At 38.7% G+C, this 12,385-nt stretch overlaps 2 protein-coding genes across 12 annotated transcripts in view; one reads left to right on the top strand and one right to left on the bottom strand.

Moving 5' to 3' along the window:
- The window catches only part of SUPT3H (SPT3 homolog, SAGA and STAGA complex component), a 447,741-nt gene extending 438,438 nt beyond the window's left edge, over positions 1–9,303 (bottom strand). For 3 of the 7 annotated variants that reach the window (XM_073810670.1, XM_019949881.3, XM_019949882.3), the window contains exon 1: positions 9,114–9,302. The gene's annotated coding sequence lies outside the window, so the exon portion shown is untranslated. Of the gene's footprint in view, positions 1–6,671; positions 6,723–8,646; positions 8,785–9,113 lie in introns of those variants that run through there. The other 4 variants (XM_019949878.3, XM_019949879.3, XM_073810671.1 and 1 more) reach the window with 4 other exon arrangements.
- The window catches only part of RUNX2 (RUNX family transcription factor 2), a 314,495-nt gene that overhangs the window by 39,997 nt on the left and 262,113 nt on the right, over positions 1–12,385 (top strand). The window lies entirely within an intron of this gene.

Raw genomic sequence — 12,385 nt, 5'->3', positions numbered from 1 at the left:
ACAGAAGCAGATAAAAGCCTCACGCTTTTACCTCAAGGACACAGTAAGTGCTCAATAAATGTTAGTTATTATTTCATGTTTATATAAATTTTGTAATACTACGATTTTCTTTAAAAAATACTTTGCTGATTAAAGAAGAATTAACAGATTTAAAATATATTTAAACAGATTTAAAATATATAATAAAGTAAAGCAGTACTGAGAACTTTAAGTACAGTAAAGTAATTAGGAGTCAGAAGTCAGACTGCCTAGGTTAGAATCCCAGCTCTACTACTTTACTAGGGCTCGGGGCAAGTCCCTTAACGTCTCTGTGCCTCAGTTTCCTCATCTGTAAAACAGGAATGATAATCGCACACTCTTAGGGTTGTTGTGAGGATTAAATGAACTAACATAAACAAAGCATTCAGAATAGTTCTTAGCACACAGTCAGTACACAATGTTAACTATTATAAACAGAAAGAACTCAAGAATTTTCCCTTTCTTGGTCTGCTAAAAGCTTTTATGTGACAAATTTGATTATCCCTATTTCATAATCACAAACTTTAAGAAACTTGAATATTTTCACTACAAGACCTCAATATAATTCAACAAATATTAATTAGTTTCCCTATAAAATAAGTTCTGTTTTCACACTGACATCACTACTGCTACTAGTCAGCCTGGCTTAAAACATCAGTCATCATCTTTGACTCCTTCTCCTGCACCCTATAATTTGTAAGAAGCCAAATAAATTCTACTTTATGTTTTTACCTCCTCCCTTTCTTGTTGAGCTCTATTTATAGCTTCTCTCTTTGCAGCTCAGTTCATTCTCCACACTGCTATCAAATTTATCTTCTTAATACATCCTCTAAACTGACCACTTCTGTGGGCAATGGAGGCTTAAAATTGATAAAGGAAACTTGAACCAGGGTCATTCACTGATGGCTGAGATGGAAAGGCTGGGTCCCATGAATGAAAGCTGAAAAAATTAACTACTACAAACCACTGCCTGAGATGGGCCACACATGAAGCTTTTGAGAAGGCAAAAGGACAGAGACCTAAGACAAGCAGCACACTAGCTGGGTGGCTAGATCTGGAATGTCCCAATATCATTCTGTGGCAGGACCAATTCTCTGCCAATATAAGCCCTGGTCTAACCTAAGGTCCCTAGGAGCCAGGCGAAAACCACTAGACAGAGACTGCAAATGCAGAGAAAGAGAAGGAAGAAAGTTTCACTCAAACTGAACCTGAAAACCAAAGTTCTAAAACACATAAAGAAGCTAGTGCTATGAAAGACCATCGGTCTTTTTAAGCGTAAATTTGTCCTATTTGTTCACAAAGACTTTTTTGGAATAAGTACTTTTTTTCTACAAATAATAGAGGAAAAGAAGCAACACCATTTGGAACTCAGGTTAAAAAAAAAAAATCGCATCATCAGTCCGAGATTGGGGAATAATAAAACAGGAAAGCAAGTTCAAAAAGGAACTTGGCTTTCCAGTGACCTTAGAAAATGGTTCACTTGTCCCAAGAGAAGACTGACAGAGATATGACATCCTGGAGAAGATGTTAAACTCAAAGATTATGTATTACCCTTAGTCTATGATTTAAGTTGACTCATGTCAGATTTGAAGGCATGCCATTCTTGGGATTATCCTGAGACACTGCTGGAGTTATTGCCCTCTTTCATTCTGCAAATCCAGTCACCTTGCTTTAACACTCTCTGAAGAAGAGACATTTCAGAAAGTAAATGCATACTAAAACCCCAGCTTTCTTAGGTTGTGCCCCTACTGCAAATGTTTCGTATCAAGAGTGTTTATTGGTAAGAGTGAAAAAATCCCAATCCTCGTTTATTATAACCACGATCATCCTTTCACAGTCAAGTTATTTACTTCTTAAATCAAACAGGTGAATAACATTTTTCTTGACATCATGAGCTGACAGTGCATTAGAATCTTTAAAATAATTACTTCCTGTGCACACATTTTGTTTGATGTTTTAGATAATTAACTTCTTTAGACATTAACTTCTTTACACATCAAAGTCCTATCATTCCAATGCTTTATTTCCTATCTCCCGGACATTTAAAAAAAAAAATGTCGCTTAAAAGCAGAAGCACTCAAGTCAATTTTCTCTAATAAATACAGTTAACATGGAACTGAAAACCTACTGTAATCTTCTCAATGGGTTAATGTCCTGCAGTTGTTTTAGCTTTCAATTGAAATGCAGCTGTTTGCCATATTTTACAAAATGAATTCAGATGTGCAGATGGAGACCCAGATTATTTCAACATGCCACAGTTTAAATGTGAACTCAAGGAATAAGTTCATCTCTGATTAATACTTATATTTAAACCTGATTATTAAGCCAGTAGCCAATACTATGTCACACCTGTAAAATTCTGTTCCAGAGTAGAAAAACTGACATCGTTGAATAACAATAATGAAATTTAAGGATATACCCCTTTTCTCAGAAAATACCACGACAAAAAAATTTTAACTGTAGTAAAGTTATACATCACAAATGTGAATTAAACAAAAATGTAATGAACATGTTACTGCATTTCTATTTATAGCTCTTTTTTTTTTTTTTTTTTTGCTGTACGCTGGCCTGTCACTGCTGTGGCCTCTCCCGTTGCGGAGCACAGGCTCCGGACGCGCAGGCTCAGCGGCCATGGCTCACGGGCCCAGCCGCTCCGCAGCATGTGGGATCTTCCCAGACCGGGGCACGAACCTGTGTCCCCTGCATCGGCAGGCGGACTCTCAACCACTGCGCCACCAGAGAAGCCCTATAGCTCATATTTTTAGTGACTAAATGACCAAAGAAGAAATACCATGAAACATCTTCAGCTTAAAATACCTCAGAGTTGAAAACGTTATTACTAGTTACAACTAGTTACAACACCCTCAAAACAGTGTCAAAAATCTGGATTGTGAAATCCATCAGTCTACCCATTTACTAAAAGACAGTGGAAATTTTAAATTGTTTCACTCCTGAGAAATATTAATTCAGCAGACCTATGTACTGACTCTGCACATCTACAGAGTCTCAATTTCAATCACTCATAATCTGAGCATCCCACATAATATAAATTAATAGAAAACTATTATAACCAGAACATTTTCATTTTCATAGAACTCCAAGGGCAGGAAGCGATTATGGTTAAGCCAACACTATTAAGACACTACATTTTAGTTTTGTTGTTTAAAAAAAAAAAAAAAACTCAAGTTACATCATGATCTAAATTTCTCCTGCTGTGCAAAAGTAATACCAAACGATCATTCAATCACTGAGAATGCAAAAAATAAAAAAACAAATTAAAATCTGCAAAATTTTAAAACTTCTACACCTAGTTTTGGTATAACACAATGATAATTCCAATATATTTATATATGCCCCAATTCAAGTTAATCAACATAGTAGAACCTGGTAATAATGATCAACTAATCTCTCAAGTTCAGTTTCTCCATCCGTCAAGAATAGTTTCTACCTGTCTCAGAGGAGTGTTTTAAAGAAGACAGTGGCTGCAACATAATGTGTGCTCAAAAAATATACGTGAATTGAAAACATCAAAACACCTGTAAATTATGAAAATTCCCTAGACAGACGGATTGTAAACTGAGTTTCCTTATCTCAGTTGTCTACATGAGCGATTATTTTTTTAAACCTATAGACATAGAAGCCGTGACACACTGCTCAGAGACATGTAAAGTTCTATCATTATATTTTTCTTCTTTAGACTGATATTAATGTAGGTTTCTACTCCATGTGCTTTCATATCCAGTACTCTCAAAGAAACACTGAGTTTCAAAAAAAATCTTATTCTTTGCAAAAATGGTTCTTAAAGTGCACTGCCAACATGCCTATCAGATCATCCTAAAATACGTGACATCCAAACCCTGAAAAAATGGCAAGCTTACTTTTCCAATATTGAAAACACTGTTGTTTTTACATAAAATATTATATAATTGAGTGATAATGGTTAACGTTCCAGATATATGCAAAAATTTGGAATCAATTATACTTCTAATAGTAAGAAGTAAGTGTATTTGACAAGGATGTCAAAAAAGGAGCTCTCTTAAACATCAAGATTCTCTTCCAGTCTAGATTCACATTTTAGAAATATTAAACCTTATGAGAAGTCCATATTAAATATAAACAATTCAATAAAAGATCTCATGTGGTTAAAAACACAGTTCATGTGACTAAAAAGGAGTGGGAGATTTACGGGAAGCATGTAAAAAAGAAGTGAATTTGTATAAGCATTTCAGAGTTTATAAGGGGTCTTTCACCTGTATTGGCTCACATATTTCACAACCACCCTCTTAGGCATGTATCTCCCCCCTATTCATGAAGAAGGTAAGAGTAAAAACACTGGGTGAAGGTAACAGATCTAACACAAAAAACAGGCTTTGATCCCAGGTAACCTGAAATACTCAGTCCATCTACATACATACTTTTAAAAAATTCACCTACCATTTTAGTGCCATAGTTTTAACACACTAAAATAATATGGAATTACTGAGAAGTTGTACACATAGTAGCCAGGGGACTTGTCATTAAGTTTTCTTGGAGACTGATGACTTTAAAAGTTAAGTTCAGGAATTCTTTGCTTAAAAGTAAATCTTAGGCAGACGGATAAACAACTATAACAAAGTATAACTATGGAAATTGGCGGGGGGAGGGACCAAAGACATCTGACGTTCAGAACTACAGTTTGAAAATCACTAATTTCATCCAAATCCCTCATTTTTCAGGTGAGGATACTGAAGTCCAGAGGGGTTTCTTGAACTGCCCAAGGACACATCACTATTTAGTGACACAGCTGGGACTAAAACTGAGGTCCCCTGACTCCTGGTCCAGAGTTCTTTCTACTATCCCACAAGGAACACACAAATAAAAGTTGATTATAATTAACTCACAAGACCTCCACAATGTGTCTGTCATAGTGAACTTTGTTGTGAAGTATCTGTCTATGCCGACTCACAGTTTAGCTGTAAAGAGCTGGGCTCTGGAATTCAAACACAGGCTCTAACACTTACCAGGTGACCTTGGGCAAGTCACATCACCTCCCTGCCTCAGTTCCCTCATCTTTAAAAAGGAGATTAAAAATACTCCTCTCATAGGTGACATCAAGTAATGTATACAAAGCACTTAGGACAGTGCCTGGTACCTAGAACGCACTCAGTTCATGATGATGACGATGATGATGAAGAATCCAAGCAAAAGTATAGCTTCTTGAAAACATATCACAAATATTATTATTAAACACATATACTCTCAGGGGAAGAATATTATGATTAGGAATAGTCTTTTAAAGATTCAGAAACAAATAATATGAATAAAGTAAAATATAAAGGATTCAGTCATAAAACTGCTATAGCATTTGAAATAGCAAAAGTACACTTCAAGATTTTTAAATAGTTTATATTTATATAATATTTTATATTTACTGCCCTATGAATTCAATGAACACAGCAGTTTTTCAGCAACTAGTATATACTATAAGCCAGTTAGCACGTTATTTTAACATTCATAACCTTATTTAACCTTCAATATCCACTATCAGTCAGATTCTATCAGAGGCAGTAGTATAATGCAAGAAAAACTTACAGATCCATTCCAGAAAAGTAAGAGACTCATCAGTATCACCTATTAAGTGGGAATGACACGTTTGGATAAATGAGATGGAGCATTAGTCTGGAACACATCAAGTGCCCATGGAAACGTTGGTTCTCCCTTAGCAGTAGTATGGTGTTGTTTTGTACAGGGAATATACTGTAACCAGATCAATATAGCACCATTACTGGGGCATACAGTATTATTTGTCAAAGAGAATGATCTTAGGTAACAGTGTCTATTACACTCTATGCTGTTTCACAAATTAAAATATGTGTAAACAGTTTTTGCAGATTTACTGGTGGTAGTTGGTAGACAGGTTGAGAGGAAATCAATTAAATAGTTAAATGTCTGTAAAACAACACAACAATTTATGTAATTCTCATGTGAAGCCTCCAGCGATCCTGGGAGGAGGTGGGATAAGGTTAGGTGCTAATTCTGTTTTACTGATGAGGAAATTGAGACTCAGAAAAGTTAAATACCTTAATTGAAATCACACAGAGAGAATTAGGGCAGAAAAGGGCTACATCTAGATTCTGAAATTAGTTTTAAGTGCTCTTTGCACCTATCCACAATGCATCTCAGAACATTAATATCTCTCCAGATCCATTATTCAATAAACTTAAGGCTAGAGCAGCCAATATTTATTGAGTACATAATTCTTATGTGCTTCGCTGCACCCAACACACATCACATGGGTTACTTCATTTAACCCTCAGCAGTAAGGAATCAAACCAAATGTGTTTGACTCAATAAAATATTTTATCCACTACAGTATAAATTCAATTAATACAATAAAACATTAAGTTGAATTATTTTTCTTTACTATTTAGGTGAGCCATCAGCAAAACCAGTCTTTAATATAATAAGTAGATTTCTAACTAATTTCACTATTCAACCTCACCATAAAGTAAAACGGGTATTATTTTCAACAAGAATACTCAATGTTCTGATTTAACTGGCATGGCCTAACTTTCTTTGCAGATTCCTACACCAAAAATCAAGAGAGAACCAAAAATCAAGGTGCCCAAGATTTCTATCCAATTATATGGAGAAAAGTAGAAAATTTTAATTACCTGTGGCTTAAATGGACAGGTCACTTGCTGGCCTTATTCCAGATAGCTCGTCTGTTATTTAAGCACATAAGCAATAAAGTTGTCACTACTTTAAAGCAAGTACATTTCTCAGGTTGCAGTACATTTAATCCTCCTAAAATCATATATTCCAAATTTCAACAAGCCTGAAAGGAGGGTGACCATATTATTAAGTAGACCCAGCTGGAACATTTTTGAAAATGGAAGTTCTATTAAGAATTATCCTGAGACAAACAGACTCTAAACCATGACTGCCCCAGAAAAAGCAAGGTATACATAAGAGCAACCCATTGTGATTTGTGTGTTATGGGTTGCTCTTTGTATATGCTTAATTCGTGAGCTTTAAGTTTTTGTTCCAGATCCAAGGGTTATCATCAGCCTTGAGACCAAGGGTACCACTTCACAAACATCAGGCCAGAGTTAAGGGTGTGTTATCTATGAACAAAGGGGTTTTTTTTTTTTAGTTTTTCTTTCAAACTTAACTTTATAAACATTTGCTTGAAAAAAACCACTCTATGTATTTCAAAGAAAGCAATCTTGCAAAATATCGCCAAATTTCAGACTTATTTCTGCAAAAGTTTTGAATACCAATAACCACAAAACTACTTCTGAAATGGCCCAACGCTCAGTTTTCTATAATTTATCAAATTGTTTTTTATACAAAAAGTTAAGGAAAAAGCACCATCTTTCAAACTGAAAAAACTCGGGAGTAAAAGAGTTGAAAGGTTTTCACTGAAAACTGACTAAAGTGATAAAAGATAGTGGAAACCCACAGTCACGAAACAGTACAATGATTAAAGGAAACTCCACTTAGTATTATTATGACTCTCCAAACAAATCTGCCGTTAGCCGTACAACCTAGGAGTCAAAAGAATGCTTTGCTTTAATTTTCAAGCTGTAAGTAAGTATTAACAGACCCAAGCTTTGAACTACAGTATGTGAATGAAAGGCATTATTTGAATATAATTATAATTCCCTAAAGCAACAAATGTTCTAAGAGTTGGCTTCTCTGACTTAAAACTCAACAAAATCAAGAACTGGAAAAGGTCTCAAAGGCTCGATTCTAGACCTATGCTGTCCAATAAGGCAGCCACTAGCCACATGCGGCTATTTATATTTAAGTTAATTAAAATAAAATTAAATACCTCAGTGCACTACTAGCCACATTTCAAGGCTCAAGAGCCACTTGTGTCTAGTGGATACCATATTAGGACAGCACAGATTACAGAATATTTCCACAAAGATAGAAAGTTCCATTGGACAAGGCTGCTCTAGACCTAGGCTGCTCTAGATCTTTTCTTGAATATTCCCAGAGATAAGAAACTTGCAATAACACAATGAAGTGCACTTTATTTTTGCAAAGTAGTAACTATCAGGAAATTATTCATAACATTCAGTGAAATCCAGCCTCTCTAAAACATCCACCAGAAATTCCACAAGTTCCATCCTCAATTTGGTCTTCAAGTAAATCTTTACAGAGGTAATTTAATTCTGTTTCCAAAGTTCTGTCCTCACATATAGTAAAACCCTACGTCCTCTCCTCCTAGATAAATACATCCTCATTTCTCTGGAACGAAAGAGTTTAAAGTTTCTAAAGCCTCACGGAGTTAAGCTCGTTTATCCACGTGTACGTTAACAACACATTTCCAGGATCGCCTCTGGGTGTCAGATATTACATTCCACTGCCCCTATAAAAATCCACACCAGTTTCTTGATTTTTCCACTTAGAAAGCCAGGTCACAGTCATTCTGAATTCCTTAAACAGGGAGATAAAAATGATAGGTAATTGACAGCTAATTGATCAGTGCCTGGAGCTTGTTATAAGCATTAACCTGTATTACCTCATTTAATCCTCACAATTCTGATCTAGGTTATTACTATCCCCATTTTACAGACCAGAACACCCAGCCAAAGACACGCTAAATAATTTCCCCAGGGGTCACAGATGTGGGCTCACCCCAGAGAGAAGGGAGTCGATCTTTTCCTTTTCCTGGACGCTACACTTCTACTAACGCTACCTAACTCTTCTTCCACCTCGCCCATAAAGCTACAGTTTCCTTGTTTAAGAATTCTTCCCCCCAAAACACGACCTAGATGACACGCGGAAGGTGCTTCTGAACACACCCAGCGACGCCCGCTCCCGCTCGCCCGCCCAGCTCCCCTGGCCCCACGCCCACCCGCCTACGGGGAGGAGCCAAGGCCAACTCCACACGCCGCGGGAGAACCCGGCCGACTCGCGGGGCCAGCGCCTCCGGAGACGCTGCTTCTGTGTGTCCCTCAGCCTCCCGCGCTAACGACCGGGACCCCCGACGGCAGCTCCCGGGGGCAGGGGGGCGGGGCCCAGACACGCAGGGCTCGGCGCCTCTCCCGGCCCCCAGCCCTCTCCCCCGCCCGCCCCCGCGCCTCCCCCGGTCCCCCTACAACCTCTGTTCTAAGAACACTTGTAGACCCGGCTGCGCGTCCCGCGTGGAGAATGTGGGGATAGAGATGGTGCGGTTTCTGCGGCGGCGGCCCGGGACACGCTTGGAAAGGGGCGGGGTAGGGGGCTGAGAGAGTCTAAAGGGAAAGGGTGGCTGGGCGCGGACGGGGGGGCAAGATGGCGTGAGCCCGATTCTCTGTGGGGCGGGGGTGGCGGAGGTGGAGGAGGGAGAGCTACAAACACCCCCGCCACTCCCGACGCGGACGCTGGCGCATGCGCGCTTGGCCAGGTGGCGCGCGGCCTCTTTTCCCTAGGCAGCCACTTCCGCCACTCTCGCTGGGGGCGGGGCGTCGCGGAGCGCGCCCGTCGCCGCTTGCCTTGCGGCGTTGGTGCGGGCGTTGCGGGCGGTGAGGGCTGCGCGGAGCCGGGGGCGGGCGACCCTGAGCCACGCGGCGGCCCTTAGAGCGGAGGCTGCTGGGAGATGAGTGGGGATGAGCTGAGAATCGGAGTGTGTTGAAGGCCATTCTTGGACTCCTTAAGAATGAGCTGAGAGGACTAGGGTTTTCGAGGGATTTAGTGACCGAGGCTGGAAGTTTGTTTTCAGCTTCAGGGCAGAGATTGACCTCTGTAAATCTTGTCCGCAGTAGGGGTGAACCGGGATCTTACCCGGACGATGCGGGGAAACGGAGACATCAGAAAGGCCCTCCTCCCCCAAAGGACCGCGGTGCTGGGGTATGGATATGCGACCCTTTCTGGGACCGTGAAACACCCCCTCTTACGCCGGCCCTCGCACATCACCGCTCCCCATCCTTCCCCTGCGCAAAGTCATTCCAGAGGCAGTGGGAGATGATAGTCTGCAGCGAATTTTTCCCTCCTATTCATTTTACCAAGCTCAAGCATTTAATGACCACGTTTTTATTGAAAACTATTTGCTATTTCAAGGCTTCTGAATGGATGATTCTATATTTATTTTTCCTTAGAATTTTAGCCTGCTTCTCCTTATTTTAAAATCTTGCACTCCCACTTTTGAGCTGTACATCCTGTCCTCTCAGAATTGATTGATACAGATGTATTTCTTTAAATAATACAATCATAAGACAGTGATTTCAGTTGCTTTCATTACTTTACGTGGTCTTGTTATTTCTATTTTTAACATTCTTTTCAGCTGCTCAGGAAAGAAAACTATTACCCGCTTAAGTCCATGCCTATGACGTCAAATATTATATTTCAGAGATTCAACTACTAACCCTCATCAAGTCTTTTTTAAGCATTATTACTTCAGTTATTTTCTTGCCTCTATGAATATTTGTGTTCTGAAATAATCCCTTCCTATTCGCTTACATTGTTTAAAATAGCAACTTATCTGGTTATTTCGTCTGTGGGTTGTAGTTGAGTCTCTTGTTAATTTTGCTTTTAGCTCTCCTTTAATCTCCCCACCACTTAAATACTTGCCAAATAAAGTTCCAAAAGAATAAATTTGTTTAGGCTGTAAAAGCTCACCATAATGTGTAAATTAGGGCTCAATCCACTGATGGGCAAAGTGTATAGGGGAAGAAAGTAACAGAGAGAATCGTCATAATTTCTTATGAAGGAAGACTGGTTTATACAATAGTTGAATAGTTGAAAAGCCCTTTCAGGTACATTAGCAAGGAAATAGAAGAAAATTAAGAAAAATATTAATAGTACGTCTAAGGAAATATAACTGGAAGGAGATCCTTTCAAGTAAAATTGTGTTCAGTCAGTGTTGCCGTACTGATATTTTCATGGGACTTTTACCTGCATCACATGGAGGCCAGATTTGACCTAGTTTTTCGGGACAGAACCCAGACCTTACTCTCAAGCCACTGGTGTCTAACCTACATATAATCACACACAGCAGGAGTTAATCAAAGTGTGCCATGGAGAAGGGAAACCGAGTTAAACAGGCCCTGGTAGAGGGAGCTCAAAATTTCACTCTTAGGAAATTGTGACTTGCTGTTGGCGGAGATCTTAGCTTTGCAGTCCCATGAGTTATCTTAGTGTTCCTACCTCTTGGAATCTGTTAAAATCTATTTTAAAAATTTGATTTAGTCATAATTTTGTTTGTAGTTTGAGAGCACTCCTGCCCACAATGGGTCAAAAATATTCTCCATTCGATTAATATCAAAGATCCTAAATTATCAATGCTACTAAGATATCTTCATTGTAACAAAGCTAAAGCAATGGTGCTGAAATTAAGACATTGATGACTACCACCTCTCAGAAAAACACGTGATTTCCAAGGCATGTGGAAAAAACACATCAGGAGACCAAGTGAATTCATCACACCACAAAAATGTCTTCATCCCTTGAACAAAGCCATTAAAGGAAAATGAAGCATTGTTACTGTAGATTTTTACATTCCTCTGGTATAATAACCTTCATATAGACTGACTAATGAAAACAGAAAGGGTACATATCTAAGCAAAAATGCCTCTTGGCATCTTAGAGGATGACTAGATTAGATAATGAAAGAAGGCTTAATCCTCCAAATAATAGCAGAAGCCATGCCTAGTATGGCGCCATCTCTGTGATAAAGTGGTTTCTTCTCTTGTGGACGCCATGCAGACAGTTTACTCCAGGTGACCTACTCTTTTGTGACCCGTGACTGTCATGTATTAGGATGCTTGTGGAGGCTTTTTCTTTTCCTATTTATCAATTATTTCACCCTTTGCTATATTTGCTATTCTAATGTTTAAATAGTCACCATGGAAATAAACCAGGTAGAACTGAATATGGTTTAGAATTGCATATTGAAATTGTTGCTATATTCAGTTAATTTCCTAATAGTAAGAACTCTTTTTCAATTGCAATCTCGGGGTATCTTGTTTTATCTTTAGAACGAGGAGTTCTGACCAAAACAATTATTCAGCTCTGTGGTACCTGGGCAAGTCATTTTATATCATGGATCCTCAAGTTCTCATATCTGTAAAATGAGGTCATCAAACCAAATGAAGTAAAACCTGTAACCCTAAAACTCTATGCTCCTTTAAAGTAGGAATAACCAAAAGATGAATCTTAAAGGTGTACAGAATAATTTCAGCATTTATATTTATGCTACCAAAAATTATGTGACTATGCAGGACTCTTGCTTTAGGCCAACTTGGATCAACTGATGTTATGTATTTCAAAAGAAAGCCCAACATGAAAAGATATATATTAATCAAATTTATTGACACACTGGAGGGAGGGTGTATCACATAACTGTTCAGAGTGTAATCAAATTGGCTTCCCATACCTTCCAATTATATTCATATGT

The sequence above is a fragment of the Tursiops truncatus genome, chromosome 10 (assembly GCF_011762595.2).
Source record: "Tursiops truncatus isolate mTurTru1 chromosome 10, mTurTru1.mat.Y, whole genome shotgun sequence".
Classification (NCBI taxonomy): domain Eukaryota; kingdom Metazoa; phylum Chordata; class Mammalia; order Artiodactyla; family Delphinidae; genus Tursiops; species Tursiops truncatus.
The sequence above is the reverse complement of the archived record's forward strand: the minus strand, read 5'-3'. Positions and strand labels throughout refer to the sequence as shown.